This window comes from Bombina bombina, chromosome 2 (assembly GCF_027579735.1).
Source record: "Bombina bombina isolate aBomBom1 chromosome 2, aBomBom1.pri, whole genome shotgun sequence".
Classification (NCBI taxonomy): Eukaryota; Metazoa; Chordata; class Amphibia; order Anura; family Bombinatoridae; genus Bombina; species Bombina bombina.
In genome coordinates this window covers 1,200,968,052-1,200,982,523 of record NC_069500.1, presented here as the reverse complement: position 1 = coordinate 1,200,982,523, position 14,472 = coordinate 1,200,968,052, and positions in this window count along the sequence as shown.

Here is a 14,472-nt window from a genome sequence, read left to right as displayed (position 1 = left end):
AGCTCTCCCAAGAGAAGAGGATGGTGGAGCTCTCAGGCTGGATTGGTAGTCCCATTGATGACTAGTGTGTGACGACTCAGTCTGTCCAGTTTGCATTTCTTGCGACATCCCTGGGTGGAAAAGCCATGACTGGCCTGATATTGTGTTGGGGGGGGGGGGAAGACATGGACCCTTTGTGGCTGACTTGGCTCCCCCTCAAAGCCAAAAGGATATTCCTCAGGCCAGGTATCTTGCCAGGGGTCGTATGCCAATGGTGGTGGTATAACTTCTGGGTCCTCAAAGGAGGCAATCCAACCCTGCTCATGCCTGGGAGGATACTCTCCATATTGCTGCCTGAAGACTGGTGGTGGAGGTGGCTGCATGGCTGTGACTGGTGGTGGAGGTGGCTGCATGCCTGTGACCAGTGGTGGTGGTGGAGGTGGCGGCATGCCTGTTTGCAGCCTGGTGACAGGAGGTTCTGTGGAGGAGTCAAATGATGATAGGGATTAGTACCATCATATATATGTCCATGTGGGCATAAAATGTACATTGATACATGCTAGGGACAATACTCATTCTCATGTCAAACTGTATAACATGCATGTGCACAATGTGATTTGTGATATGAAGGATTTTAATCTGCACAGTATACAGGTATGTGTTTCATACAATAGTTATGTGTACATGTCAGTGATGGAGAAAATGTGTTCTTTAAGTGACACTATGGTCACACAATTTACTTTAGCCTGATGTAGGCACAGAACCTGCTTTCGGAGCTAAAAGTATTGTGATGGCTATAGTGTCCATTTACTGAAAAATCAACATGTGGCTTGTGGCCTGTGTTACTCTGAGACATGTTAGTATTGCACTATTCCACCTCATATCATGAATTGCATAGTGTTAAGTAGCATTAATGTGAAATATAATTGTAGATGTTTTTGTTAGTAGGCCAAATACCATGCTCCTCATTGTGTACATGAATGTGTGACATTAAAGGATGTTATATCTCAAATACATATAATACTGGTGTGTGGGTTGTTACTCACCAGCATGAGGTACTGTGGTTGCAGCCCCTGAGTCACGAGCCCCTGGAAGTCCACGAACTGCTGTGATACTCAGGGACCTGCGTATCATCTCCTGCCAGGTGTTGTATTTGGTTTCCAGGGGTGGACCACCGTGCATGGCTTCCTGCCCCATCTTCTCTTTCACCCGCCTCTTGCAATTGTTCCACCTTTTTTTAAGTCCCTTGACAGTCCTCCTCTGCGGGGCCACACTGTTTACAGCATCCTCTACCACCAACCTTCGGGCAACGCCTTTACCCTTCTCCTGGCCAAAGAGAGCACTGTGGTTGTCCATGATGGCCTGGACTAGCGCAACATTCTCATCAAATGAGAAGTTTGGGCATCTCATGCGCTCCTCCTCTGTGGCCACCTGGCTTCCTCCCTGGGATGTCCCTGGTGTGGGTTCCTCCCTATCCTCTCCCTCCTCCCCCCTTCTGTCCCCATGTGCACCCTCTGTCCCTCTTCTAAGTGTGCCTGGTCTCTGGGCATCTCCCCTTCCATCATCCCTTCTAACTCTCCGTCTCCCCACTCCACTAACTCCCTGACGGGGACCCCGCTGCTCCTCCTGTCCGCTACAATACTCCTCTCCCTGCAACTCCGCTCCCCTCCTCCCCTCCGCCCTACCTCTCCCTGCCATCCTCAAACTTCACACACTCACACTCACTCCCAGTTCAATCACACACAATCACAACCAAACACTCAGCCTATCACACTGTAAAATTGAAATAAAATGTGTGAGGTGTTAGAATAAAAAGTGTTGTGTATTATGTATATGTATGTATGCAATATGTGTGCAATATGTAAAATTAAGTGTAAGTAAATGTACAAGCTTACCCAAACAAAAATCCAACTTAACTATTATGCTGCGCCTCTCTCACTACTCTTACTAATCCTAAACTCACTGTAGTGTGCTGTAGCTCAACGAACCATCCAAACACACTGAAGAAAATGGCGGCTGCGCATGGGTTTATATATGACTTTTGAATAGCGTAATTACGTTGTGCATTTTTAGATGGAGTCGCGGGTAATTTTTACGAGTCTTAGCCAAATTTGCATAAAACTACACTTTATTGAGACTTTACGTGCACAAACTACTGGCGTAAGTACTTGCGATGACTAAAATGTGTATTTGCGCACTTTTCGGAACAACGCCAATTTGTCCTACTTACGCCACTTTAGCATCTGACAGCGCTGTATATTGGATAGCCCGATGTGCGTGGTGAAATTACAGGTGGCGCGGGTTACCTCATTTGCGCCGAAAACTACGCTGTATAGCGGATCGCGCCTGTAATGATTTGGTAGCAGAGGCTTGTGGAAGTTGTAGTGTCAGGTATTGGTCTGCATGGTGCTGTAGCCTGAATAAGTACCTGCAGTATTTATGTTAATCAACAATTTAAGTTCCAAGTAACACATTAAAAAGCAAGGAAATTCCAAAAATACCGCCCCCCCCCCCCCATTACAAAACATTTAATAATATAAAAATATAATATTGTCTTTGGTGGGAGAGTTTAATATCAGAATTTGCATGGGTATAACATTAAGGGCTATATTACAAGTGGAGTGCTAAATATCGCTTGCGTGCAAGCGATATTAGTGCTCCACTTTGTAATACCAGTGCACGATAATGTGCGCTGGTATTACAACAAAATCGCAATGCGAATGCAAGCTCGCGTTTGCATTGCTAGGAAGCATTGCACTCATGAAAGTGAGCTTCCATACACCTAGATTACGAGTCTTGCGTTAGCCTCAAAAAGCAGCGTTGAGAGGTCCCAACGCTGCTTTTTAATGCCCGCTGGTATTACGAGTCTGGCAGGTACAGGTGTACCGCTCACTTTTTTTCCGCAACTCGAGCTTACCGTAAATCCCCTTACGTCAATTACGTATCCTATCTTTTTAATGGGACTTGCCTAACGCCGGTATTACGAGTCTTGGAGAAAGTGAGCGGTACACCCTCTCCTGTCAAGACTCCTACCGCATTTAAAAGTCAGTAGTTAAGAGTTTTATGGGCTAACGCCGTAACATAAAACTCTAAAGTGCTAAAAAGTATACTAACACCCATAAACTACCTATTAACCCCTAAATCGAGCCCCCCCACATCGCAAACACTTAAATTATAATTAACCCCTAATCTGCCGACCGGACATTGCCGCCACTTTAATAAATGTATTAACCCCTAAACCGCCGCACTCCTGCCTCGCAAACACTAGTTAAATATTATTAACCCCTAATCTGCCGTCCCTAACATCGCTGACACCTACCTACAATTATTAACCCCTAATCTGCCGCCCCAACGTCGCCATCACTATATTAAAGGTATTAACCCCTAAACCTAAGTCTAACCCTAACCCTAACACCCCCCTAACTTAAATATAATTTAAATAAATCTAAATAAAATTAATACAATTAATTAAATTATTCCTATTTAAAACTAAATACTTACCTGTAAAATAAACCCTAAGCTAGCTACAATATAACTAATAGTTACATTGTATCTAGCTTAGGGTTTATTTTTATTTTACAGGCAAGTTTGTATTTATTTTAACTAGGTAGAATAGTTATTAAATAGTTATTAACTATTTAATAACTACCTAGCTAAAATAAATACAAAAGTACCTGTAAAATAAACCCTAACCTAAGTTACAATTACACCTAACACTACACTATCAATAAATTAATTACCTAAACTACCTACAATTAATTACAATTAAATAAAATAAACTAAAGTACAAAAAACAACAAACACTAAATTACAGAAAATAAAAAAATATTACTTTTTTTTTAAACTAATTACACCTAATCTTATCCCACTAATAAAATAAAAAAGCCCCCCAAAATAATACAATTCCCTACCCTATTCTAAATTACAAATAGCCCTTAAAAGGGCCTTTTGCGGGGCATTGCCCCAAAGTAATCAGCTATTTTACCTGTAAAAAAAAATATAATACCCCCCCAACATTAAAACCCACCACCCACACACCCAACCCTACTCTAAAACCCACCCAATCCCCCCTTAATAAAACCTAACACTAACCCCTTGAAGATCACCCTACCTTGAGACGTCTACACCCAGCCGGGCACAAGTGGACCTCCAGAGGGGCAGAAGTCTTCATCCGATCCGGCCAGAAGAGGTCCTCCAGAGGGTCAGAAGTCTTCATCCAGGCGGCATCTTCTATCTTCATCCATCCGGAGCGGAGCGGGTCCATCTTCAATCCAGTCGACGCGGAGCATCCTCTTCCAACGATGTCCAACTGAAGAATGAAGGTTCCTTTAAATGACGTCATCCAAGATGGCGTCCCTTGAATTCCGATTGGCTGATAGGATTCTATCAGCCAATCGGAATTAAGGTAGGAAAAATCCTATTGGCTAATGCAATCAGCCAATAGGATTGAGCTCGCATTCTATTGGATGTTCCAATCAGCCAATAGAATGCAAGCTCAATCCTATTGGCTGATTGCCTCAGCCAATAGGATTTTTCCTACCTTAATTCCGATTGGCTGATAGAATCCTGTTGCAGCAACAGCATATCTACATAGGCTTAACACATGATCACTCATGGATGCACATACATTACTTTTAACATTCACTCATACATGTGCATTCAAATGATGGGGGACAAACACATTACATTCTCTCTAGGAATCACAAAACACAACATATGGATTTTACTGTACTTTTAACATCATGATTCCATCACCAGAAACCATTAGGAATTACGTACAACAAGAACATCAGTACACCAGATTACAGATGTCACTTTATGGGAAGGAACAACAATGCCAGACCGCTATATAGAAGTCAGCATATGTGGGACACAATCACAATATATACGTACATGTACATAACACGCATCACCCATCACGCAACCACAAAGCACACATTTAGATTTTATTCAGCACACAATAACAATGTAGTCAAATACAACAACACAATGAGGATTTATGAACTACATAGGCAGGGTAATAATATCATGACGTCATTAGAAGATTCAACCATACACATCACAGATTCACCACTGTACCGCCCCTTTCGGAACTTTAACACTCAATACTACAATACAACATATACGTAAATAACAGTTTGGAACAGCATTATTAAGGCGATTTCAATGGGACAATTAATAAATATTGTCAGATCGCAAATCACTTATATATATATAATACTACAGATGACAGCCGGAAGTTCTTCAGTATTAGTGCCATTTGAATGGGACGCATACAATATTGACAGCTCGGCAATCACTTATATATACAATACTACAGATGGCAGACGGGAAGTTCGGAATTATTATTGCGATTTTAAAGGGACGCATACAATATTGACAGCTCGGCAATCACTTATATATACAATACTACAGATGACAGCCGGAAGTTATTCAGTATTAGTGCGATTTGAAAGGGACGCATACAATATTGACAGCTCTGCAATCACTTATATATATAATACTACAGATGACAGCCGGAAGTTATTCAGTATTAGTGCGATTTGAATGGGACGCATACAATATTGACAGCTCGGAAATCACTTATATATACAATACTACAGATGGCAGACGGGAAGTTCGGAATTATTATTGAGATTTTAAAGGGACGCATACAATATTGACAGCTCGGAAATCACTTATATATACAATACTACAGATGACAGCCGGAAGTTATTCAGTATTAGTGCGATTTTAAAGGGACGCATACAATATTGACTTCTCGGCAATCACTTATATATACAATATTACAGATGGCAGATGTTACTTTATCGTTTACAAACAATATTGCAGCAACATTGATCAATCACATTCGATGCACATTATACACAACTATGCACTTTCATTCATGTTAGCCTGGACGTGTGCTTGTTACTATAAGATCGCGTTTAAGAAATATTGATTACGCATATGAACAAACATTACAAACATGCACTGTATGTGTGATATTTGACACTTTCACATTGAGAATCATTGTTTGAAACTAACATTTCAGCAAACAACAAATAAACGCCCACTGTGAAAGCATTCGCGCCGCTCACATACAAACAAGTGAATACAATTAGCAATCATTACAAACTCACTACCATTGGACTAATTGTACTATAAATCCCCCAAACAACATGGCCAATGCATCACTTGTGATCCACATCAGATCAAGTGCTTACCTTGTTACGCTGTTTTGAAAGATGGATGACGATGACATGGTAGACGCTGCTGGTGCTGCTATTGGCGAACTAGCTGTTGGTCGAATCAGGCAGCCTCGGCGGCTCAAACCGAGACGAAGGGGTCGTCTGGTTCGAGGTCCTCGTGTCTACAGGGTGAGACCCACCTTGGAAAACATGAGTGACTTTGAGGTTTTTGATAAGTATCGGCTCGATCGCGAACAGCTCATTGGTCTTTACGATCTTCTTAAACCTCATTTGGAGCCACGTATAAGAATAAGGACTGCTGTTCCCGCCATGAGTAGGATGCTAAGCTGTCTATACGTCCTGGCCTCCGGGAGTTTTCAATCCGGACAACTGTACATGCATGGCCTGGCTCAAGGTACATTCTCTGTGGTGTTTGATAACTTTCTGGACGCCATGGTACGTATCAGTAAGCAATACATAGGATTCCCACAGAATGATGGTGATTGGAGGCGCCTGAAGCGGGAATTCTTTGATATTGCTCAAATGCCCAATGTCTTGGGAGCCATAGATTGTACCCACATTGCGCTGCGTGCTCCAATTGATGACTCGCCCTTCAGAAATCGCAAACATTTTCATAGCCTTAACGTGCAGTATGTTTGTGACGCACAGATGAGGATTATGCATGTGTGTGCGAATTTTGGAGGGGCTTGTCATGATGCCCGCATCCTCTCTCTGTCGTCCCTGTGGAGACAGTTTGAGGAAAGACAAATGCCCCCTGGTTATCTCGTTGGTGAGTATTTGTGCACAACATGGTTAATTATTGTGACAATTGCCACTGTAGTTTTAAAATGTTAGCGTAATGTTCAGCTATAGGATGCAATTTAACCATATATTTTCCCCCCGCTAATGTCTACTTTTAGTTCAATGCAGATATGTAGCATGTCTTACCTTAAATGCTCAGATAGAGAATGTAATGTAACCATGTAGTTATCATTTTACACAAGGCTTGATTTAGGAGAAATATGCATATGTAGCATGTCTTAGCTGAAATGGGAAGATATTAGCTAATGCAATTTAACCATGTCATTGTCTCTTTCCGCAAATGTCTTTTAGTTCAATGCAGATATGTAGCATGTCTTACCTTAAATGCTCAGATAGAGAATGTAATGTAACCATGTAGTTAGCATTTTACACAAGCCTTGATTTAGGAGAAATACGCATATGTAGCATGTCTTAGCTGAAATGGGAACATATTAGCTAATGCAATTTAACCATGTCATTGTCTCTTTCCGCAAATGTCTTTTAGTTCAATGCAGATATGTAGCATGTCTTACCTTAAATGCTCAGATAGAGAATGTAATGTAACCATGTAGTTAGCATTTTACACAAGCCTTGATTTAGGAGAAATACGCATATATAGCATGTCTTAGCTGAAATGGGAAGATAGAGAATTATATTGAACTAGATATTTTAAACTTAAAATAAACATTTGTTAATGGATTATCGTGTAAAAAACTTTTTATTGTACTACAAATACTATTTTGAGGATTCTGTTAGAATTATGTTCTGTTCATAATTTATAGGTGATTCTGGGTACATGAGCCGGACTTGGCTCATTACCCCCTTGCGTAGCCCGACTGATGTGTCTGAGGAGCGCTACAATAGGGCTCATAAGAGAACCAGGGCGGTGGTTGAACGGATGTTCGGGCTCCTGAAGATGAGGTTCAGGTGCCTGGACAGGTCGGGAGGAGCCCTCCAGTACAACCCAAAGAAGGTGGCTAAGATCGTTGTAGCCTGTAGCGTCCTGCATAATATTGCACAGCGGGCTGGGATGCTGCAGGGCGTCCGGCCGGACAGAAACCTCCTCAGAGATGAGGAGGATGATCCTGTTCTAGAGGGGCCATTCGGGACGAGGGGCTCAATGTCAGAGCAGACATCATCAACCGCAACTTTAGACGGTAAAGAATAGAAGTTAGACTGGAGTATTATCAATAGATGTGAACTCTAGGGAAATGACAAGTAGAGAATTGTGAAAACATGTTAGGATTGTTCATCCAATGCTAAAAATGTGTTTCATTTATTAATATAGGTGATGCTCTGGGCATTGGGTCCTGTATCGAGTCTTTGCCACCTGGTTTTTAAAGAGGACATCAGCTGGTAAGTATAAATGTCTTGACTGTTGCTGGCATGAATTGTACACAAATACATCATATGGCATACATTTTATAAACTAGTATTTAGTTTACACATTACTTAAAATGTAAATATTCAGAAAGGGATCCTCTAGCATGACTATGGTTCAATGTCACACATTAGAGGTTTGTTCTGCTCAATATGACTCATCTTCACACTTGATAGAACATAACACAAGATGCTACACACGCTTAGTAAGCTAGTGACAGAAATTTCTTATGAAATGGGGGTGGGAGAGGGCTACAGAAATGATTCACACACTTGTAGTAATTTTGAATAAACTCTTTATGCCATTAGGGAGCTGACTTAATCTAAAGACTGAAAGGGAAGAATTAGAAGCCTGACAGTGAAGATTGCCCAGACTGACAGTGGAAAAAGCCAAGATTGAAATTGAAGTATACCAATGGGATCATGTCTGGCATTATCTTTCAAATCTGCTGACCTTGAAAACCATACAAAGACATGTTCACATGGTAAGTGCCAACTATTTGATAGAATAAGGCTGTGGAGGCATCCTATTGGAGACACTTAGATGATTTTCTAATTTTTAGATGGTATTTCCCAGTCCTCTATTTAATGAACTGATGAATAAGACACCTATTGAAGATCAACTGTTTACCCCTGAATTGACTTTTAAAGACCATGCATTATTCAGGTTGGTGTACCAATGCATGCTAGTGAAGACTGTTGAATATTAGTAGCTTACATACATTAGTCATATTTAGTTCTTAATTAGATATTTAGGGATCACAATCAGACACTTAGATGGTTTTACTTTTTTAGATGGTATTTCCCAGTCCTCTATTTAATGAAATGATGAATAAGACACCTATTGAAGATCAACTGTTTACCCCTGAATTGACTTTTAAAGACCATGCATTATCCAGGTTGGTGCATGCTAGTTAAGAATCACAGGAAGAATGTTGATTATTGTTAGCTTACATACATTAGTCATACTTATTTCATCATTAGATATTTAGGGATCACAATCAGAAAAAGGAATACATATTATAGTTGATGTAGAGGTATTTGAATGGACATGAAATATTACATTTATGTTCAGCATACATATATTGTTGAAATGTGATATACATTATTATGTATAATTAGAAATTTGGATATTTAAATTTAATTTTTAGTCCACAATATAATGGTGTATGTTTTAATTTTATTTTAAAATCAATTTAATAAATATCTTTAAAAAATGTTGAACAAAGTTAGAGCATAGACACAAGATGATTGTAAATGTATTTTATGAATATTTGACAACGTGTGTATTAACTTTGTTCCAATTTTTTTTTTTTTTTCAGATTGGCATCTGATGAATTTTTTATTTTTTCATAAACTTTTTTTTTTATTAAATGTTAATAATAAACATTTTATTATTAAATACATTCTTTTGAACATATTATAATAAATATCCATATAATCTGTCAATAAAAAAAAGTTTGACTCCCATGACTGGTAGTTGGCTATTTGACAAGCACATGCATAAGATCAAATAATGCATTAATTTTAGAAAATCTACTGATTCCGAGAATATTACATAAAACTATCTTTTTTAACATTAATTGGGGAGTGAGATCCATCGATGCTTTTCTTTTGAAATTCTTAGATGTTAAATTAATTTCGGATATGTAGTCAAAATTTCTCAAAAATTATTTATTTTCACTTTTAAGAAGGGGAAGTGGTTCAATTACATTAAAGTGACAGTGTTGTTGAATGTAAAATTAATTTTATAAGATCTTGTATCTTCCTTAGGTATCTCAAAACATTATTTTCGAAATTATTTAAATTGTTACTTTTATAAATGGTAGGTCATTTAACTTGATATTTTTCACAAGCTAGTTATTGGATGCCAGGTTAATCGATGTAATTTTCTAGTGGAGTCATTTAACTATAGTTATTAATATTATGTAGTTTTTAAAATCTTACCTCTTGGGTTAGACATCAAATATCTATATATCATTTTAATTCCCCTTTAGTTTATTTTGTCAATGTTAAATCAACATTCCAAATGTTTTGGTCCTTAAAGGGACATTCACAAAGTATATTGTGTATAGATTTTTTTAAAAATCATAAAATAATTTAAACATATTTAGAAAGTAATATAGAATTACATTCAGTCTTTAAATATACTTAGAAAAAATACATCAATGCACATATCTTAGTCAATTACATAAGGCATCTATGTGCAACCAACAATCAGCATCAAAATAGACTATGTAGATATGTATTTAATCCAAGAATATATATAATTACAATCTAATGATTGAATAACAAAACATATTAAGTTGTTCAAATATTATAATCTTATACAAAATGCATACATAACATATAGCTTAATGTCCCTCTAAGCTGAAGGCTCCAAAATACCTCCTTTACAAAATATATTTCAGTCAGTGTGTAAAACAATCCAGAAGTTAATCTAAATTTGCTTTACTCATATGTTATACTAATTTATCAAAAGGAATGTGCCTAGGTTTCTGATATTTTAAGCATTATTGTGAAATGTTTCTTTAAAGGGACATGAAATCAAAATATACTTAAAGGGAGACAGTTTAAAAATTAATGATTTATACATTATGAATGAGTATTCTATTTTAAGCAACTTTAAAAATTGTCTCGTATTATGAATGCTCCTTGTGATGTTGCTATCATTACTTTAAAAAAAAGTCATTAAATAGATAATTTATTTGCTTCAGTACTCTGGACAGAACTTGGTTTTTTTGGTTGGATTAATTTATCCAACAATCATCAAGGACAACCCCGGTTTTTTGGAAACAATTGTCCGTAATCTAAAATATCATTATTGATTTGCAAAGAAAGATAACAAGATAACTGTTAACATTTGCGAATCGGATTAAATTATAAAGTTGCTTAACATTTCATGCTCAATCTGAATCACCAACGCTAAATTTGTTTGGACAGTGTCCCTTTAAGAAATTTAAATAGTGTATTTACTTCTCTTCCTATCTTGACATACTTTGCTTGAAAAGCATATCGAGATAGGCTCAGTAGATGAAGATTGGTGGATGCACAGAGCTGCCTTATGTGATTGGCTCAACCATGTGCATTTAAATTTCTTCTGTTGAGGATATATAAATACTAAGATAAATTGATTTACATTTTAAAGTCTAAACAATCTGCTATCTCTACAGATCATTTGATACAATTGTTTGTTTGTAATGTCTATTTAAAACTAAAGACGCCATTGCAAAATAACATATATGAGCACTTCCGACAAATACAAGCTCGAGGTTTATTTGCTAATAACAAACAAACCTGTAGTTTAACATTTATAAACAGATTATCCAAGTTACTGACCTTATAACCTGAATTTGATCATTAAGAAATATTGCGTGGGAAACGCATCTTGAAACACCAGATTAGCATCTTTAAACATTAGTCTAATGTCACGCAATAGCACACAATCAATGTGCATTATGAAATACATTTAATAGAGCAATATCAATACTTCACAATAAGTCAACAAATTTATTTTATGAACAATAAAGACATACAATATTAAATGTGTATTTGTATTAAAGAAAAAGACCGTTATTAAACCGAGAAATGTCTCCAACATTTAATAATGTGACAATATTAGATTTTAAAGAGAATTTAATCATTAATATTTAACGGATCACGGATATTAAATCTGCGTCACACATATCCGCATGACAGGCCCATGAGTTACTAATAATTCTACATGAAAAATAAAGTAACAGCACCACCATGAGGTATGTGTAAGGAAGTTAATAAGATATGAAACATTAATGAACGGCCAATCCGAGTTCATCACACAAACACAACTTGAGTCAGGATGGTCTCACAGACATTCTAACAATATTTCAAACTTTTATCCAATCAGATGTACAGATAACTTGTCCCATGGTGCATCTCATGTTTACTTCACCATATAAAAGTCCATTACACGTTGCCATTTTTGTCAGTTCTCTAATGCCTGCAGGCGTACTCGATATATTTTTATATATATATATTTTAGAAGACAACCCAGCAGGCATGTCAGCTCCCAGGTTCACCAAGGAGGAGAGCGCTGCACTGGTCCACGCCGTCAAGGACTTTTATCCCCAGCTGTTTGGGAACAAGAGGAGGTTGACAGATGCGCACGTTAAGAAGGCCCTTTGGGAGTGTATCACCAATGCGGTTAGATTGGTTTGTGACGTCCAGAGGACCCAGGATCAGATCATGAGGAGATTCGGAGATATGAGGTTGCGGTTAACAAAAAAAGTCAACCTCATAAGGGACTGGGTACAAGCCCGTAAAAGAGGTGGCAAAAGAGAGGCCCCGCGGAAACTGTACCTACTCCCTTATGAGGTGACTTTATGCGAGCTCCTCAATCTCCGGGTCCCCAAAAGATTTCGATCCTCCCCATCCTCGGCCTCCTCTTCTTCCCTCCCAGCTGCGGGATCTGAAAGTCCTGACGCGGGGGCCAGGGCAGCTGCTTCTCCGTCCGGTGGCCTGGGAGGAGATGGAGAATCTGAACAAGGTAATTATCCAACTTCATATAATAACTTAATATTTGTTATTTTTATCCAAAAATGTGTATATAGTCAGATACTAAACCTATACAGATCTCACAACATACACTACATATGATGTTTAGATATCTGATTTTACATTAGTGATACATGAAATAGGAATGATGTGTCTTGCGCTCTACAGAATATGCATCACAGAGTGAAAATAGAATTTCGCATCCACGTTAACATGGCTTTGCTGTAAGTGGCATTGCTTTCTACATGTTGGTCAAATGAGGGATGCGTAATTCCGCTTTGAATCATTGCGCAATGATCGCGAAAATGGAATTGCGCATCCACGTTAACATGGCTTTGCTGTAAGTGGCATTGCTTTACACATGTTGGTCAAATGACGGATGCGTAATTCCGCTTGGAATCATTGCGCAATGATCGCGAAAATGGAATTGCGCATCCACGTTGACATGGCTTTGCTGTAAGTGGCATTGCTTTACACATGTTGGTCAAAATGAAATGTGAATTATTATGTATGTGAAGAATACAGTATTCTTATTTTCAATATTATACATAATAAAAAAAGAAGAATACAAATAAATTATAACATATGCCCATCAATTGATGAGAATGAAATAACAACAAAAAATAATTAAAGCTACAGTAAACAACAGAACTGATTGAAAATAAGAGTACAGGATATATTTATCATGAATTTAATTGAGGAAACAATTAACTCATGGGACTACCAAAGGATTAATAGTTTTAAATTGATTTGCTAATAATGTAAAGATTTTAAACATGGCATGATTTGTATTAATGATATGCAATCCTCATTTAATATATTACAGATATGGATGTTGCTGCTGGATCCTTAAGGCAGGGCTTGTCACAGTATGGTATGTCTCATTTTAATTGACATTTGTCTTAGAAACATGGACAGAACATTACATACTAAATCCACATTGTTCAATATTTATATGTAATGTCCCTTTAATAGATGAAAAATAAATAATTCTTCGGATATCCTTAAATAACATATTAGATTTGAATTGCATGCTCAATCCCATTCATTACATCAACATATGGAGTAGAGAATTCATTAACACCAACATTGTCAAATCAATAAAATTTGATATTAAAGGGATACTGAGCTAAAATTATTAATGTTGTCATTCAGATAGAGTATGCAATATTAATAAACATTTAAATATAATACTATAATCATATGTGAAATATTCTATTGCTAAATGTATTTTAAAATCAAGAATGTACGTTTATCTGCAGCTCAATTTTGGTTGACCAACCTTGGTTTTTATTGATGATTGGTGGATACCTTCAACAAACAATATTTATGGAATCCAATATTGCTTATCTGCCTTTAATATTAAAATGTAGCAACATTAAAATTATAATAGGAGTCAATGTTCAATCATTTTGAACAGTTTGAACAGTGAAATCAATGATTGAAAAAAATCATGTCAGTGTCCCTTTAATAAACAATAGATTCATTCATCTTTACATTCTTTGGATTAAACAATATTGATATATAATTCACATATTCACTGTTGGAGTTACTTTATAGATATCAGCATACTCTCACAGCACCATGATTACATATTTGTACTAATCAA